The sequence below is a fragment of the Physella acuta genome, unplaced genomic scaffold, assembly GCF_028476545.2.
Source record: "Physella acuta isolate Inbredline_101_S28 unplaced genomic scaffold, ASM2847654v3 ptg000155l, whole genome shotgun sequence".
Classification (NCBI taxonomy): Eukaryota; Metazoa; Mollusca; class Gastropoda; family Physidae; genus Physella; species Physella acuta.
Window position 1 is genome coordinate 1,152,271 of NW_026731674.1, and position 20,230 is coordinate 1,172,500.

At 36.6% G+C, this 20,230-nt stretch overlaps 1 protein-coding gene across 4 annotated transcripts in view; it reads left to right on the top strand.

The window, feature by feature from the left end:
• Positions 1-13,948: 13,948 nt before the first annotated feature.
• Positions 13,949-20,230, top strand: part of LOC131935711 (deubiquitinase DESI2) — a 20,407-nt gene continuing 14,125 nt past the window's right edge. Inside the window, exons 1-2 of one of the 4 annotated variants that reach the window (XM_059292265.1) lie at positions 13,964-14,064; positions 18,630-18,683. The gene's annotated coding sequence lies outside the window, so the exon portion shown is untranslated. Of the gene's footprint in view, positions 14,083-18,629; positions 18,684-20,230 lie in introns of all 4 variants that reach the window. The other 3 variants (XM_059292267.1, XM_059292266.1, XM_059292269.1) reach the window with 3 other exon arrangements.

The following is a 20,230-nucleotide window of genomic DNA, read 5'->3' on the forward strand; positions in this document are numbered from 1 at the left end:
AATAATTTCTCCAGCTAGTGTTTTTAATAAATGACGAGACTCATTTTTCGTATTTAAAAGTTGGACCCTGCTGCTGACCATATAAGGGCAGCATCCAACGCTGCCTTGTTTGCTGGTCTTCCCATCTTGTTGCACATAGATGGATTTTGTTCCTGGATAATTTTCTCAGCCCGTCACTATTGAGGGGTATACCACACCCAGTCTAGTACACTTTTCTCAGCCCGTCACTATTGAGGGGTATACCACACCCAGTCAAGTGAAACCTGACTTTCTAAGGGGCAGATGCGGTAGAGCTCACCTGGATGAAACCAAACATGTGCTAAGGACTCTAACCCGGGGGTCCAACTCGAGACTTTCGGGCTAGCAGCTGAACATTTACCGTTTAACCACGCTGTCCCTTTATCGCATACTGTAGTAGCCCATATTTGGCGATAGTTTGGATTCTAACAACGGTGTTTTATTTTCTTCTTTGGCAGACTTATTTTGTATCATTATCTGTCAGATCTTTACGAACACACACACACACACACACACACATGCATTTTCAGTACGAGCTAACTGACAGAAGTTAGCTCGTACTGAATATATATATATATATGTGTGTGTGTGTGTGTGTGTGTGTGTGTTCGTAAAGGGGGGTCACTGACCTTTTTTAAACACAAGCCGAGCAATACATTACTCACAAGCAAGCTGGGCTCTGGCCAGCCCATTCATGCATTAGCCGCACCTTGGGCTGTGACCTTAATATATATGTCAGCGGCTGGAGTGGTATTATTATTATATATGTAACTTAAAAAGGCGAATGTATCGTTTCGTTTCATGTCGTAAACTGTTCGTGCTTTTTAGTTACGTAGTCCTGTGTTATGGCGCCGCTGTATAACTGTTTACGTCGCTGTCTACGGCTAGTTTGTATATATTTTGTTTAGATTGTTGTCAATATTTATATTAAGTGTCTTTTTGTATAATTCTGGCTTATGTTTCGTGGCGTGTTGTTTGTTATCAGTGGATTAGAGATTATTTGTTTACGTGTAGTGTGCGAGGTGTGTGGAAGTCAGTTCCCGGCAGATGTTTCGAGTCATTTTTGTATGTCAAGGGGATGCGGGAGGCTCTTGCTTGTGTGTTCAGAACCTGGGCGATCCGAAACATCGGAAGTCGATTTTGGGTGTTTTGTCTGGTTTTGTTTTTGTTCCAGTTTATTTAGATCTAGGTCTATCTTTATTTAAATATTGGTTCCATTTTTTGTAAAATAAATGTTATTGTCAATTTTTACTTTCTCGTATAATACGAAGAATAAAGTCTTGTAATCGTGCAAAAAAAAAAAAAAATCGATATTTTTACAAATCTCGACGTTTTACACCTCACTGATACGGAAAAACATAATTTTGCAATCTTGTCCGTATGTCTGTGTGTGTGTGTAAAGACGATAACTTGAGTACCGTTACAGCTAGGTTGATGAAATTTCATATATAAGTATTTTATCAAAATCGTAGATCCGTATCAACTTTTGAGCGATTTCCGATAACCGGAAGTGGTACTTTTTATACTTTGACTTTTTCAAAAGCCTATGACTTGAGTACTATTTCAGATAGATAAATGAAATTTCACATGTAAGTAAAAGATCTAATTCTCTACCTTCTATCCAATTTTGAGTAATTTTCGTTGACCGGAAGTACTAATTTGCGCTATTTCCGATTTCTCAAAAAACTAAAGTAAATTTTTATCGTACTAATAATATTGCGCACTATTATGCACTTTTTTTATTTGGCGTTCACTTGGTGTGCAATCCTTTTGTCTACGAGATGTTATTCTATTTTTAAAACTTTAAGTATTTAAAATGGATTAAAAATCATGTCTATAGCCCGAGTTCCCATCCCCTGTTATTTTATATAAGAATATTCGAGAAAGTTTTGGGGAGATCACTACCGATTTATTTTTTGTGTGTTTCTTATCCAGTCTAAGGTAAAGATTCAACCACCGTGGGTTTTACCTCAGTTGCACTGACCGGACAGTAATTAGATAAGCCTAGGGATATACTATACCCCCCCCCCTCCAGCAGGGCTTACATATAGGTATTATATATATATATATATATATATATATATATATATATATATATATATATATATATATATATATATATATATATATATATATATATATACTAGCCGGCCAGGCCCTGCTCTGGCTACTGTGAAAAACCTTTCTGTTAAAGACCATTACCTGTGTGTTGAGAATCATCATAAACCCGGCACTGCCCACCCAACCCACAACCAACAAAAACCAAAACAACAAAACGCAAACATAAAGCTAACACAATTACAAATACAAACAAAAACCTAACAACAAACCCAACCACAACCAATAACACCAATACGAACACAAAGAAAAAAACAAACGAAAAAACAAACGAAAACAAACCAAATTCAAACGCAAAACCAACCACAAACCCAAAGATATATTTGATATATAGATATAGATATATAATATTAGCCGTACTGGCCAGGCCCTGCACTGGCATTTGAGGTAAACGTTATTGAACGGGAATTATGTGCTCTTTAAGCATCATATACATTAACACTTTAAAAATATTATTAAATGACGATCAAGTCGAGTTTTTTTAACTATATTCATGTCATCCACAAACATATGCGTCCGCCACCTGCAGACTCCATAGCTTTGCCTCATACATATAATATTTGTAGTGTATAATTATTATCCTTGCCCCGAATTCTTCCGCTGGTGCATTTCAATGATCGTCATTCGACATATGAGGAGTGTTGTTGATTTAACATTGATTGCTATTTCTTTCTCTCTAAAGATGTGTTACATATAATACAGGATTTTTACAAAGTATGAGCTCCATTTCTGAAAACAAGGATTATAAGTCGTGAGGGTAGAGAGTTGGGTATAATGCCTGGAAGGGGCACCAGAGGGCCATCTTAATGTACACTAAGATGTTATTTTGATTATAATGGTGGGGATACAATTTTACCTGATAATGGAACATTTACATGATATGAACCGATGTATCCGTCATGAGACAGCATACCACATAGAGACAGCATACCACATGAGACAGCATACCACATGAGACAGACAGCATACCACATAGAGACAGCATACCACATAGAGAAAGGCTCAAACTCATTTTTGGTCTGAAATAATCGATTTTAAAATGATTCATTTATGCCTTCGAAAATTATAAATAGTGTACCTTCATATCAGGCAAGGCGGTCAAAAGAATATGACACAAGGAAACGTGATATGTGTAATGGTTTCCCGTGCAGTGGCATGCAGAGTTGGGGAGGGGGGGTGGAATTTTTTTTTTTTTTTGTTGTAATTAAATAAAAAGTTGCGCCATGTTGTGTCATGGTATCATCAACACTTTCCATATATTTGCCGATCTCACCCAAAACAAATTTGACACTCAACCGACTATCACTCGTTTTGACATTACACTGTCCGTATGGCAAAACTTAAATAGAAAAGGCGGGCATCAGTGAAGGGTAGTCCTATGGTAGTCATTGATATGTGTGTGATATTTATTTCGTGCTGCGTCAAAACGGCCATTGACTAAACGGCCCCGTCAAAACGACCCCGACGAATCGGCAAGGACATAAGAAGCCCGTCAAAAGGGCCAGCGATATATGGACCCCGTCATATAGGCTCCCGTCATACAGAAGCGTAGCGTCCGATTTCGGCGCCCGGGGCGGACTATACATTTTTGCGCTCCTCCCTCCCATTCTATTTATAGTTATTCCTGTCCTTGAAAAAGCCCCCCCCCCCCCCCCCGTAAATAATTCGATTTACACCCCTCCATCAAACTTTCGATTTGCACCCCCCTCAACCTTTCAATTTATTTTTCCAACCCATTTTGGCGCCCCCTAAGGTCGGCGCCCGGGGACATATGTCGTCGTCCCCGCCCCCCCCCCCCCGCTACGCTACTGGATTTTCTATTTCCGTGCCACAAAATTGATGTAGAAAACAGTTTAATCCATGTGGAAAGCCTTGAAGTCGTTTATTTTCGTAACTTTGACTGTATAATTTAATACTTCAGCTTAAAATGAGCTTTTAAATTAATTTTTCTACCCCTTTTGGCGCCCCCTTAGGGTCGGCGCCCGGGGCGGCCGCCCCACCCGCCCTCCCTTAGCTACGCCACTGCCGTCATATAGGCTCCCGACCAAAGGGCTGCAGTCAATAAGGCTCCCGACAAATAAGCTCCCGTCATTTAGTTTCTCGACAAAACGGCTCCCGTTATTACGACTCCCGACAAATAGGTTCCCGTCATTTTGGCTCCCGACATAACAGTCCATGTAGCTGGTCCATGTAGCTGTAATTATTTTTGTTTATTTCTCAAGTATTCTAGTTTCCTCACCCGGCACCACTCCACCCCCACCCATCCACCCCTCCAAGAGACACACTTTCCAAGGGAGACTAAATTTAGTCCAGAGATCTCACATAATGAAAGGACATAAATAAAAAGCTGACACAATGTTACTGCCCCATTCAAACTTTTGACACATCCTTGTTAATTGAAAGCTAATGTAGCGACTGAATTAATTATTATTAGCTTAGGTGTTAGTCAAGTCCTAAATTCATACCTTATAAGTTATGTATTAAAAGTTTTGAAATGGCCGATGTCAAATGATTCATACGCCAACACGGTGCGAGTGGAATGGCTAATACAATGTAGAATTCTTTAAGTATTAGATAAATGGCCCGTTGAGTGAGAAATGCAACGGCCGCTAGGTTGATAGTGTTGTCTTTTTTTCTAAGCCGAAACCAAAATCATCACCTCAACTTCAAATTTAACCGAAAACGAAAAATGTCATTGAAAATGGAATTTTATCTAGATTCGGCATTTTAACCGGATTTAATTAGATTTACATGTAGATCTAGTTACCGCACAATTACACTAAATATAGTAGTAGATAGTAGTAGTCATATCCTTAAACCTTGCACCTAAGCTCAAACTTGACAAAAGTAGTATTCAGAGTATATTTCAGGCAACTATTGTAGGGTGGGGGAGAGGCTCCCTACTGCTCCCTATAAAGAAATTGAACTTATGTAAAAAATACACTTTTACCAGTGTCCCCCCTCCCCCGGAAAATTAAGTCTACCCCCCCCCCCCCTTCCCGAAAATTTTAAGTGTCGTCGTCCCCCCCCCCCCCCCCCTCTTCCGCATTTGTAGATCATACAGACTAAGGTAGACCGTACTTCTATAATCTAGACCAGTTTCCAATTTTTGGCAACTAATAGGGAGGTTGGGGCGGAAATTCTTCGGGGGTGGGGGGGGGAGGAAGCCCCCCCCCCTCCCCCACCCGATGATATTCCATAAAGAAACTCTATATGCAGACAACTTTTAATATTAGACCATTAATTAGGCGGTAATGTTTGTGTCTTTATTATCGAGTATCGATGACGTCATTATTTTGTGGCATTTCGTTTCAATAATTTCCTAGATGTTCCATGTGAAGTCACGGTCGTGGGAAATTTTTTCTATTGACTGTGAAAGTTTCTATTTTCCTTGTGTTTTCCCTAGAGCGTCTCTGAATGACAGAATAGCGATTTTATAGATTTTATAAACACGAGCGGTGTAGCATACGTCGCTATTTAGTTACTTTACTTTCTAATTTTCAGTAATTTATAATTTGTGAATTCGACACTACCCTCTCCCCTCCCTCCCCCCCCCCCCCATGAAAGCAGCATTCTGTAACGGCAGTTTACAGACGACAGTGAAAAGATCAAGCACTACTTGTTACCTCTCCTTAGTTTATAAATAGTTTAAAAACTAAATTATCTGCCCGTAATGGCCGTCACTAATTCGACCCGGCTCTACGATTGTGAACATCTGGCGTGAACCACAGCTCATCAGACTGGTGTGGGGGAGGGGGTGATAGCGATATGGTCTGTTGCATGCCTGGAAAGCGAGGGGCGGGAAGAGGGTTAGATAGTCTGCTTGCGTGCGTGGTGGTGTCCACGTAGAGAATTATATATATACGAGCCGATCCGCTGCGTATCATACGCCGCTATTTAGTTGTTTTTTTTTTCTACTTTTCAGTAATTTATAAAGTGTGAATTCGACAGTACCAATCCTGCCATTGAAAATATTTGCTTAAAAACACTAACCCCACCAGTGGCGGAACTAGAAAAAAAAGGCTCCCCCGCAAAGAAAAAATTAGGGCCCCCTATATATATATATATATATATATATATATATATATATATATATATATATATATATATATATATATATATATATATATATATATAATCTATATCCTGAGTAATTTAGTCTACTTCAATGCAATATATAACCATTCTGAGAGATACAACCAGACAAATTTAGTCCAAACTTATCTTGGGCTAGAAATTATCAAGAAATCTACTAAAGATGCTGGTCAAAAATATATAAAGACGTAAGCTTGATTCGTGAATGGTTTCTCGCGTTATGTTTATTTTTTTCAGTTTTGGCTTTTATAATATCAATTTTGAAAATATTGATCTTTTAGCTATACCATTGTTTAGTTTGTCTTATTTAAATAATAATTCAGAGAATCAATTGCTTTTTAATATACATAGTACAAAACTATTTAAATAAGCTTTGTGGGCATCCCTATTTTGAAGAAGGACAGTAAGTAATGGAAGTAGTGTGAATGTTTGTCTACCTTTCAAACTATAGCCCTTGTAGATTTTAAAATATTTTTCTACGCAACAATCTCTGCTATAGTAGACCTGGTTTTTTTTTTTTTTTTTACAAAACCACTTTCAAGATGCATGAAAAACATAATTTTTGAAAAAAAAAATCATTGTTTTTTTGTCGGACATGGGCCCCTAAACGTCCTGGGCCCCCCCCCCCCCGCATTGCGGGGTCTGGCGGTATGGTAGTTCCGCCCCTGAACCCCACTCCCCCCCCCCCCACGTGAAAGCAGCCTCCTCTTAGTTACCTCCTCTAAGTTTAAAATCGTTTCAAACTAAATTATCTGCCCCTAATAGCCGTCACCAAACCCGTCTCTATGATTGTAAAATGTAAACAGAGTGAACACCGCTCACCAGATCATGTGGGGGTGGGGTGGGGGTGGTAGTGATAGTGATAGAGAGGAAGAGAAGAGGGGACTGCAAAGGCGCGCTTGCAGCTTGTTTTCTAACTGATCCCAGAAGAGAATTATATATATATATATATATATATATATATATATATATATATATATATATATATATATATATATATATATATATATATATATATATGTAACTAGTGTAGTTACTAAAGACGATTGATAAGAACGCAATACAGTCTGTCAACTAAGACATGACCAAGGCCAAACTGAACTGATGCAACGGATGCAGGTGGTGTGACAGAAATAGAAACAAAAGTCTAATAATAACTAGTACAAGACAACTGCGTAGTGGGAGGCGATATAATCGAAGTGCGGAGTTCATAGATATGATGCAACGGATAGAACCGATTACGAATACAAGGCTACTGCGTAGTTGAGAGGCGATATAATAGGACTGCACGACGAGAAGTGGGGAGAACAGAAGTTGAAGCCTGAACTGTAGATACGTGTTTTAATTTGTGAGAATAAGATCGGAAGCCTGAACCATGGACACGTGTATTCTGATATGTGAGAACTAGTGAGGACAGTGGGGGTCAGTTGGTTCATTGTATTCTTGTGGAACATTAATGCATTGCTATGTGGAGCATTTCTATTGATTCAATTAATAAAGAGATAAATGTAAACCTGCACTTCAGAGTATATGTATTGTGATTAATGTTGTGTGCCGGTCAAAGATAGCACAAGTAAATACACTCTGTAACATTTGACGTTGCGAGTAAATACACTCGGTAACATATATATATATATATATATATATATATAGATAGATAGATAGATAGATAGATAGATAGATAGATAGATAGATAGATAGATAGATAGATAGATAGATAGATAGATAGATAGATAGATAGATAGATAGATAGATAGATAGATAGATAGATAGATAGATAGATAGAAAGATAGATAGATAGATAGATAGATATTAGCCGTCCCGTCTAGGCCCTGCACTGGCCTGTGTGAAAAACCTGTCCGTAAAGGACCTTGACTTGTGTTTATTAAGCAGCATATAGGCTACCCGGAATTGTCCGGGTTTAGGAAATATATTACATATACAGTGGTATCTCAAAATACGAGCGCCCTGACATACGAGAATTTTGAGCAAGCTGTCTAGCGAGCTAAAGTGTGCTTTGACTTACGAGCAAAGTGTGAGATTAGCGAGTTTAACAGTTCGTGGAAATGAAGCACCGCAAAAGTTGCAAGTGGCTGAGCATGTGGAAATGAAAGACCGCAAAAGTTGCAAGTGGCTGAGCATGTGGAAATGAAGCACCGCAAAAGTTGCAAGTGGCTGAGCATATGGAAATGAAGCACCGCAAAAGTTGCAAGTGGCTGAGCATGTGGAAATGAAAGACCGCAAAAGTTGCAAGTGGCTGAGCATGTGGAAATGAAAGACCGCAAAAGTTGCAAGTGGCTGAGCATGTGGAAATGAAAGACCGCAAAAGTTGCAAGTGGCTGAGCATCGCATCAGCGTATTGTCACTACCAGTTTCCTCAACTTTCTAAATCGGGCGAGGGGAAAAAACATCTTCTGTAAGATCTTCTTCTTCGTTCTTAATTTTTTTGTGTTGGGAGGGGTCGAGCCTTATCTGCCAGAGGGTTTGAACTCGAGACTTTCGAATTTATCAACCATGAGCTTTTGCCGACTCGACCACGCTTCCATCACAATTAAGGATACGTGCAGAGTTTCTTCCATGCATCTCTTCGGGGGGGGGGGGGGGGGGGGGGGGGGCGAAGCTCCCCCGATAATTTTTTACCGCCCCGCCCCCCCCCCCCCTCCCGAACGAAATGAAATTTATACAATTTATATAGAAAATATATACTTTTAACAGTGTCCGCCCGTCCGCCCCCCCCCCCCCCCCCCCGAAAATTTCAATTGCCCACCCGGAGAAAAAAGTCTGGAAGAAACACTGGATACGACCACGCCTCCATCACAATTAAGGATACGTGTCAACTGGTTATGCGCCATTGAGGCCATTGACTCCGATTTCAGCCTGCTTTTCTTTTTGGATTTGCTTCCATAGCCTTTGTCCAACCAAGAACAAACTACAAGGCAGCAGTTGTTTAAGTAAGGTCAAATCAGTTGATTTCCAAGGAATATACACTTTTAGAAAAACAGTTTATTTCTTTACATACTCCTTTATTCTGTGTTTTTATACAATATTTTTTTTTATTTATAGATACATTTGTTATTTATAGATACATGTGTTATTTATAGATACATCTGTTATGTATAGATACATTTGTTATTTATAGATACATTTGTTATTTATATATACACTAGCCGTCAGTACCCCTTACACGTGAATTATAGGCCTATATATTTTAATGTTATACTTGTTTGAGAAAAATGTATAAAAAATTATTGGTCAAAACGCACTGTTGAATGATATTAGTGACAAAGCAAAGAAATAACTAAATAGTTAAAAATCCGACACATTTAAAATAAAATAGACTACCAATACCTATTAGAAAAATTAAAACCAAATTATATACATTATTAAATGCACACGCTGATTAAGATACTTAAAATTAAGAGACTTAAACGATTTTGTTAAACACCCGGCTGTTCAATGGTAGTTATGTTCCTTTTGTCCTTTAAAAACACCTATTTCGGCCGAGCATGGGTCTAACCACACTATCGCTTCATATGCTGAGAAGACAGAAACAGGTGAACTCTACTTCAACTGCCCCATGTCCCGCCTAGTCCCGATAGGCAACTTTATCATTCCAATCTAAAAAAAAAATAGAAAAAAAAAAAATAATTAAAGATTGAGTTGGAGTGTCACGAACCCGTATCACCCACATGGAAACTATTACACTATCATCTCAACTATTTAGGCAGTTTAGTTTAAATGCTGATAAATGCGATATTTAGAAAACTTAAGTTACGCGAATAGGCCCTATTATTTTAAAAGAAATTTTATCCCAGATTTGTAAATTCCATAGCTAAACAAACAAAGATTCAGAATCTATATAAAATAATTCAGGCCTGAAATAGTTTAGTATAGAAACTCTTATTGGAATAGATTCTAGATCTAGATAGGGTCATCCATAAATCACGTCACACTGGTCCGTAATTCTAGTGTGTGATGAGGGGGAGGGGGTGGTTAGATGGTTTGACGTCACACTTTTGCATTATAAAAAAAACAATGTTAGAAACAGAGTTTTAGCCGTTATTTCGCGTTTAAGAAAACGGTTTTGATAAATTGTAACAGGAATTGATCTAAATACTCTATGTTGACAGAGTTCTGACAAGATTTTTCGGAAAAATACCAATGTTTTAAGAAAAATTCAACAGCAATTTTGAGGGGGGTTGTAGGCTGAGGCGTGACGTCATTTTAGGGAGTGGGGTGGTCCAAAAAAGCGTGACGTCATTTATGGATGACCCCATAGAGTCTAGACTAGATCTAGAATCTAAGTCTAGTTTTTCCGTAGATCAAGAATCCTAATAGATAAAGTAAATTTTATAAGTTTAGGCCGAGAGAACTGTATTGTATACATTTCATAGCGTACGTTTAATTGATAGTAGATCTAAATCAAATTTGAATAAAATAGTTCATTTCTTTATATTCTAAAATTGGAAGATGACGACGCCATTAGTTTTGTGTTCTTTCCTTGAACTTAGTTTAAACATGTGTCATGTGACGTCATTGTTTATTGCGTTCTTGTCACAACTATAAACACTATAAACACTTTTCCCGTTGTATAATTAAAATTGTCTATCTATATTCGAATATGCCTTTATTTTTAATTTTCTTCTTTAAATAAAATTTAGGCTATACATTTAAATCATCTAACATATTATTTTTAACAAAATTCCGCATCAAGTTCTCCACATATCGCTGAAGATACTGATATCATAGCCTGTGAAAATATTTTGCGGACAGAGAGACAGAAGTGCGCACATGGTCTTTTATATTTTAGGATGTGTTCAAATCAAAAGATACATGTGTTATTTATAGAAACGATTTTTTTTAGCGCAATTTCCATTCTGGAGAATTGCGTTTATTAACCCGTCATTTCTGGATGTATGAATGAATGAATGAATGGATGGATGGATGGATGGATGGATGGATGGATGGATGGATGGATGGATGGATGGATGGATGGATGGATGGATGGATGGATGGATGGATGGATGGATGGATGGATGGATGGATGGATGTGTGTCCGCAGCTTTAAGTCGTAACTCCTTCTCAACTAAGCAATATCGAGGACTAGTTCCAAAGCAATTATGTTAAGCAAGCTACGAGGATGAACATAGGCCAAAAAAAATCCGGGTTTCTTTCATGGATTTCCCGGAAAAGCCAAAAAACCTCGAAGAAATGCAGTTTTTTGCCCATATCTCGGCAACCAGACCACTTAGCGACTTGAAACATGTACCAATCGATTCCTGCCATAATTTAGAGCAATATTGCCGAAGAAAGTTTTCAAAAATATCCTTTCGTTCGGTCACAAAAAAAATTTTGAATTAATTAAAATTTGGACCGAATTAGTAGGCATTTTTATCCAACCACACCACACGCGTCATCACGTTCAATAGCTGCGCCATCACGTTCAATGGCTGCGTCATCACGTTCAGTAGCTAGGCGCGCAATGGTTTTTAGTCATGTAACTCTATTGTAAATAAAACATGTAAAATACTGAAAAACAAATTAATAAAAAACGTTTTAATAACTAACCATTGGTTTTACCCTGCTCTTGATTTACGCTACGACAGAGCTACTTTTAGATAACATAAGGAAATTGCGTTAAAATTGTCACTAGACTTTTTAATTACTTGTTTTAATAGATACATGAGTTATTTATAGATACATGTGCTATTGCAAATACATTGCAAGAAAACAATTGGGGTGGCTGGCGATTTAGGGTCTGGAACTATCATTCACATCATTTGAATGGAGTAAAACTGCTTCATACGAACAATTTGACTTATGAAAAATTAGAGTTGAGGCTGACATAAATTACAATTGGCACAGTAAACATGACATCTCACCAGTGGCGGAACTAGGAAAAAAAAGGCCACTCCGAATTTGTTTTTTGCCATATATATATATATATATATATATATATATATATATATATATATATATATATATATAGTTTTTAATACATTTCCTTTTTTTATACTATGCCATTCGTTATTATGTATTTTAAAAAATAATTAACAGAAGTAATAATTGATTTTTAATTTGTTTAGTGCAAATGTATTAAAAGTTTCTTGAGAGCACACATATTTAACTATTTAAAAAAGAGAAATAAGTCATGGAAGTTGTTTAAACGTTTGCCTATCTTTCACACTACAAGTCATGTAGCCTATATTTTTTTCCCCCTTTACGAAACAGCATGTGTTAGCTACTGTAGAGCATCACTACTGTATTAGATCTGTTGTTCTGTTACTAGAAAATTATTTTTTTAACTATGAAAAAAATTGAATATGGTCGGCTCTGGGCCCCTAAACGGCCCGCACCCCCCCCCCTCCCGCATTGCGGGGCATTGTAGTTCCGCCCCTGCATCACACACACTTGGCACAGTAAACATGACATCACATACACTGATTGTAGGAAAAAAAGTCACAGGAAAAAAAAAACACAGGAAAAAAAACACAGAAAAAAAGTCACAGGAAAAAAAGTCACAGGAAAAAAAGTCACAGGAAAAAAAGTCACAAAAATATATCTGCATGATATTTGTTAATACTTTTATGTATTAAATAATTAGAGAGTGCAAATTAACTTAGGATTAATTAAATGTAATGTAATGTTTGTAGGCAGTATACGCATAGGAATTTTTATAATTTATCTAAAAATATTTATTATGAAGTATGTAGGTTGTAATTATTTTAAACTTAAGATTAGTAGCATTTAATAGAATGCTCCAAAGTCTACGTTTTTCATCGTGTTATTATTTTTTTAATACCAATATTAAATTACCGTGAAATGGTAAGTTCATCTGACTTGCTGCCCTCAACTAATGGCAACAATAGTTATGTTTAGTTCAACCACCTTTACTGCCCACATTTATCACGCTCATTACATAACAAAACTTAGGATCAAAACAGAAAGCCGACAAGGTTCAAAGGCTGTCATTGACGCATAACGTCAACAACACACAATATGTTCGGACAATGCCTACTGAGGAGAGGCCGACCAGAGAATAGCCTACGGCAAAATGTGCCTAATTTCTTTTATAGTTAACTTTTCTACTGCGTATTTAACTAAATACGTAACAAAAGTTGAGATTGTTGTGTTAATTATCTTAGAGCATTTTTACTTACAATTGTTATAAATCATAATACGTTTAACGTCTATAAATAATTTATGCTATCAAAAAATACAACCCACAACAATAAACATACAAAATTTTACAATTCTTAACAAATTAATAAAAATATTTCTAAAAAGATTTTTGTGACTTTTTTTCTGTGACTTTATTTCTGTGACTTTTTTTCCGATAAAATTTTTCCACTGTGACTTTTTTTCTGTGACTTTTTTTCCTAGCAAAAACTGTGACTTTTTTTCTGTGTTTTTTTTTCCTGTGACTTTTTTTCCGTTCACCCATACACTAGGCACAGAAAACTTGAGGCAGACATCACCAACAAGAAATAGCTGCATTAGTTATTAGAAGTGGGTAAAAATAGAGTTACAAGATTTGCCACAACCCACAAACAAACAAAAAAAAAACACAATAAAAAAGAAGACACTGTAAACTAAATTTTAAAAATCTTATAAAAATATTGTTTTAAATTAAAGTATCAGGTTGAAACAGAACGTGCAATTTATTTTTCGCGGAAAATGACTCACAGGATGTGACGTCTAAACGAGTATTGAGAATTTCCTGAATACTGTATCATTATCAATAGTAGATCTAGAATCTAGAGGCTAGAAAAGAAATCTATCTATAGAATTATAGTATTCTATACTCAATGATTCAATAGGCATTGTGATTGTGTTCGTTCGATATTAATGGTTTTTACTTAAGATTTATTTGATTTTTCTTTACATAGAAACTAGATCTAGATCTAACTCAGAAGAGAAAATGTAACACAACTAAACAGTAACAACTAGATCTAGATCTAGATATTTTATAATTTAATTTCAAGTAGATCTAGGCCTATACTATATTCATTATATTTGTTTTAAGTATGTAGAGTATAGTGTATAGATTAGTTGAATAATAAAATAAAAGCAATAATAGTAAATATTAAATAATAGGCTCTAGGCCTATAGTCCAGACATTAACTTTAAACTAGAGTGTTTGACTAGTTTGAGAGCAATATTTGCTATATTATATAATATTATATATAAACAGCAGCTATTTGTAAAATAGAGTGGCTTCCCCTGAATCTCCCATTATAAGTTTCCAAAAAAAACTTAAACGAGCTTTGTTGCATCTGATGAAAACATCGCTAGTCTTTATTTATTAGCTACTGAAAAGTTTTAATACAATTTGTAACAACGCGTATTTGTAGATGATACGATACAGTGTTATTGTAAGTTCTTCGAACTTACATTAATAAAATAAATCCATAGGAATTAATAATGACAATCCATAGTGAAATAACAGCAATTAAAATACAGTCCAGAGACAAAGTGATGTATGTAGTGACAGCTTACAACATTCTTCTATACAGGCACTTAGCCCCCTTGCGCTCCCCTTTTATACCTTACATTCTCTCCCCTTACGTCAATGAGCGATCTCACAAAAAGCATGGGAAAAACATGACTAGTCGCTCACACAGTCCTTCCGTTGGCCAGGTACTCTACTTTCATACAACTTCATGCTAAATACAATAAAATAAATCATACCCAAGAATACAGTCTGTTACACAATTGTTTAAAAACCGGTGAATGAATGAAACTGAAACATTTTTGTAACTTTCAAAACATAAATCTTCCTTAAAATGTGAAATAATTACTAAAATTTAATGAGGTACCTTCTTTTTACCTTCTTTTCACATTACTAGTCTAGGCCGCGTTTATGTACCTAAAACGATAGATTGCCAAAAATAATAAGTATTATTAATTAGGCTAACAGTAGGCGCCCAGCAGTCGGATAGCTAAAGTCTGCTATAGTTTGTAATATAGCAAAAAATCTAGGCCTACTGGTATTTATTGAGACTCAGTACTTGACTCAGTGTATTACACTTAGACTAGGCCTAGTAGCCTCTTGTTATTTATAGCTATAAGACCTGAATATAAAATAATTATAGGCTTATAGAATAGATATTAGTTACATAATAAAATAAATATTATATTATACTTTAATTATCGATTAGGCTTAGGGCCTATCCCTATACCAGACTAATTAATTTATTATACTGGCCCTTCTCCTCTACCCCGACTACTCCTAGATAGTAGTAGATCTAGCTAGATTCTAGATTAGTTCTATTTACTTAGTTAACTTAGTACTGTACTTATGTCTCAGATGTAGAACTTAGTAGTAGGCCTAAAACAAGTAAATCTAGCTTGATCTACTGACTTATTAATCACTAGATCTAGATACAATTAAATAGCCTTTAAGTTTTTTAGAAGTGTGAGATTAAAAGTTATTAACTATAGTATATCATAAGTGTTATATTTTTTAATGATATCCTGACCCTAACCCAAAGTCGGTATAGCTTCTAACAAGGTGGTGTTTAAATGGAACATAACAATCTATATATATAAAGCAATGTATGTCTGTCTGTCTGAGTTTTATGCATTAATACACCTTTTTCAATTTCGCAAAGGCGGCACCCCATAAGGGTGCAATTTGGCACCCTTGGTTATCCAGTGCGATAGAGTAATATGGATAAGGTGGGACGTTAGAGTCGTTAACTTAATTGGTAATTTGGATAAGATGGGACGTTATAGTCGTTAACTAAATTGGTAATTTGGATAAGATGGGACGTTAGAGTCGTTCACTTAATTGAATCGTTGGTCTGTGCCCTGGCAGGGTGCATTTCACCCGCAAGGCAATCCAGTGAGCCCTATGGTGCCTACGTTCATTTTAAACAGTGCAATAGACACTGCGTCAGACTTTCTTCTGAGATGGCAGCAACGCGCTGGGACAGGCACGCTAGTACCAGCTAAAATGTGTTTTGAAGTCTGCATCATCTCATTATTAAAATTTGAGTAGGCCTGCTGTATGCTACTGTATCATTTTTGCAGACATCTTCACATTTTTTTTACCCCCACCCGACATTACAGTCTGTTGGGGGTAAAATGTCTGGTCACAGGCGGTTTTTGCACCCTAGTTGCATTTTACCACATGGCCATTTCACATTTTTCATCTGGCATTTTCCCAAGATTCTAATAGATGTACTAGTGCTACTAGATGTACAAGTAGCTAGGGTTAGGGTTAGTAATAAGTATTATAAAAACACTAATCACAGTAGCTAGGGTAGGGCTAGTAATAACTATTATCAAAATGCTCAACTACCTGGAATAACTAATCACAGTAGCTAGGGTTAGGGTTAGTAATAACTATTATCAAAACACACAACTACCTGGAATAACTAATCACAGTAGCTAGGGTTAGGGTTAGTAATAACTATTTTAAAAACGCTCTACAACTACCTGGAATAACTAATCACAGTAGCTAGGGTTAGGGTTACAACTACCTGGAATAACTAATCACAGTAGCTAGGGTTAGGGTTAGTAATAACTATTATCAAAATGCTCAACTACCTGGAATAACTAATCACAGTAGCTAGGGTTAGGGTTAGTAATAATTATTATAAAAAGGCACTACTACTACCTGGAATAACTAATCACAGTAGCTAGGGTTAGGGTTACAACTACCTGGAATAACTAATCACAGTAGCTAGGGTTAGGGTTAGTAATAACTATTATCAAAATGCTCAACTACCTGGAATAACTAATCACAGTAGCTAGGGTTAGGGTTAGTAATAACTATTATCAAAATGCTCAACTACCTGGAATAACTAATCACAGTAGCTAGGGTTAGGGTTAGTAATAATTATTATAAAAAGGCACTACTACTACCTGGAATAACTAATCACAGTAGCTAGGGTTAGGGTTACAACTACCTGGAATAACTAATCACAGTAGCTAGGGTTAGGGTTAGTAATAACTATTATCAAAATGCTCAACTACCTGGAATAACTAATCACAGTAGCTAGGCTTAGGGTTAGTAATAACTATTATCAAAATGCTCAACTACCTGGAATAACTAATCACAGTAGCTAGGGTTAGGGTTAGTAATAATTATTATAAAAAGGCACTACTACTACCTGGAATAACTAATCACAGTAGCTAGGCTTAGGGTTAGTAATAACTATTATCAAAATGCTCAACTACCTGGAATAACTAATCACAGTAGCTAGGCTTAGGGTTAGTAATAACTATTATCAAAATGCTCAACTACCTGGAATAACTAATCACAGTAGCTAGGGTTAGGGTTAGTAATAATTATTATAAAAAGGCACTACTACTACCTGGAATAACTAATCACAGTAGCTAGGGTTAGGGTTACAACTACCTGGAATAACTAATCACAGTAGCTAGGGTTAGGGTTAGTAATAACTATTATCAAAATGCTCAACTACCTGGAATAACTAATCACAGTAGCTAGGGTTAGGGTTAGTAATAACTATTTTAAAAACGCTCTACTACTACCTGGAATAACTAATCACAGTAGCTAGGCTTAGGGTTAGTAATAACTATTATCAAAATGCTCAACTACCTGGAATAACTAATCACAGTAGCTAGGGTTAGGGTTAGTAATAATTATTATAAAAAGGCACTACTACTACCTGGAATAACTAATCACAGTAGCTAGGCTTAGGGTTAGTAATAACTATTATCAAAATGCTCAACTACCTGGAATAACTAATCACAGTAGCTAGGCTTAGGGTTAGTAATAACTATTATCAAAATGCTCAACTACCTGGAATAACTAATCACAGTAGCTAGGGTTAGGGTTAGTAATAATTATTATAAAAAGGCACTACTACTACCTGGAATAACTAATCACAGTAGCTAGGGTTAGGGTTACAACTACCTGGAATAACTAATCACAGTAGCTAGGGTTAGGGTTAGTAATAACTATTATCAAAATGCTCAACTACCTGGAATAACTAATCACAGTAGCTAGGGTTAGGGTTAGTAATAACTATTTTAAAAACGCTCTACTACTACCTGGAATAACTAATCACAGTAGCTAGGCTTAGGGTTAGTAATAACTATTATCAAAATGCTCAACTACCTGGAATAACTAATCACAGTAGCTAGGGTTAGGGTTACAACTACCTGGAATAACTAATCACAGTAGCTAGGGTTAGGGTTACAACTACCTGGAATAACTATTCGCAGTAGCTAGACCAGACAATCAAATTTTAAAACTTTCCTCCTACTTGTACTAGGTCTAGAGTACAGAAGTGCTAATACGTCTCACTAGTGAAGTTATAAACTATGTGCTAATCTTCTCTCAACTTTGATCTATGTTTAGCTTCTATTCAGAGCACACACATTTTTAGAATTTTGTTTTTGTCTGTTTATTTCTCCAACAGACAGTGAGAGGATATAAGCTCCTTGTGAATTTGATCTAGTGTTGGCAGCAATAGGTACTTACCCTTGAAAGTTGATTCTAGATCAAGTAAAAACAAAACAAATTGACTATTTTTAACAATTTAAAAATGTTTAGTATTGTAATGCTCTAAATCTAGTATATATATATATATATATATATATATATATATATATATATATATATATATATATATATTTATGTGCATATATATAGAAAGATAGATAGAGATAGAGACAGATTGATAGATATATATCCATATATATAAAAATGAAAGTATGTATGTGTGTTTGTGCTTTCCCATGAGCGCTATGGTGCCTATGTTAGTTTAAATTGAATCGTGCGTGTCCACTGGCACCTAGGGAGGTTGCGATTAGGCGCCTTGCGATATCCTGTGAGCACTGTAGCCTCTACATTAATTTTAAGGGGCACCTTGCAATATTGACAAGGTGGCACACGACATTTGATGCTAAACCAAGCCAGGGGCTGTATGCTGTGCCCCTGCGCTAGTGTTATCAAGGGCTCCTAAGGGCCCTTCTACGTTGCGGACAACAAGGCGGTCGACGAAGTGTGTTCTACCTCACTATTTTGGTGAGTGATTAGTGTTCTACCTCACTATTTTGGTGAGTGATTAGTGTTCTACCTCACTATTTTGGTGAGTGATTAGTGTTCTACCTCACTATTTTGGTGAGTGATTAGTGTTCTACCTCACTATTTTGGTGAGTGATTAGTGTTCTACCTCACTATTTTGGTGAGTGATTAGTGTTCTACCTCACTATTTTGGTGAGTGATTAGTGTTCTACCTCACTATTTTGGTGAGTGATTAGTGTTCTACCTCACTATTTTGGTGAGTGATTAGTGTTCTACCTCACTATTTTGGTGAGTGATTAGTGTTCTACCTCACTATTTTGGTGAGTGATTAGTGTTCTACCTCACTATTTTGGTGAGTGATTAACGTACACTGCAAGGTTTCATACAGTATGCCAAGGGGCGTGCTGGGCAGTAGTGTAGTAAGTAAACCTGTGTCCTGATAAATATGATCCTAGGTATTGTTTACATTTAATAAATAACTCAGCTTTATAAAATGAGGTCACACATCTAAGAATATAGGATTGCTAATGCATTGATGAAACCCTCTCAAAATATTTTGTCAGACTTTCTTCTAACTGCGCAGCAACGTGGGTGGCCGGGCACACTAGTAGATATATAAAAATGTGTGTTTATCCTTATTTTACTACACCTTTATCAGATTGTCATGAAACTTATGAAAGTTGTTGAGAATATTCCTGGGAAGGTTTCTGTTATGAAAAAAATTAAATAAAATGAGCAGAGGTTGCATATTGGAGGCCATAGCTCCCAGGCCATAATCTTAGCATCCGGGATCTGTTGGCATACTACAGGGGTATTCCCTGGCCATCAGTCAAACCACGGTCAGTCAAACCATGGTCAGTCAAACCACGGTCAGTCAAACCACGGTCAGTCAAACCACGGTCAGTCAAACCACGGTCAGTCAAACCACGGCCAGTAAAACCACGGTCAGTCTAACCACGGTCATCATCTGGCAGTAAGGTACAGTAGGGCGCC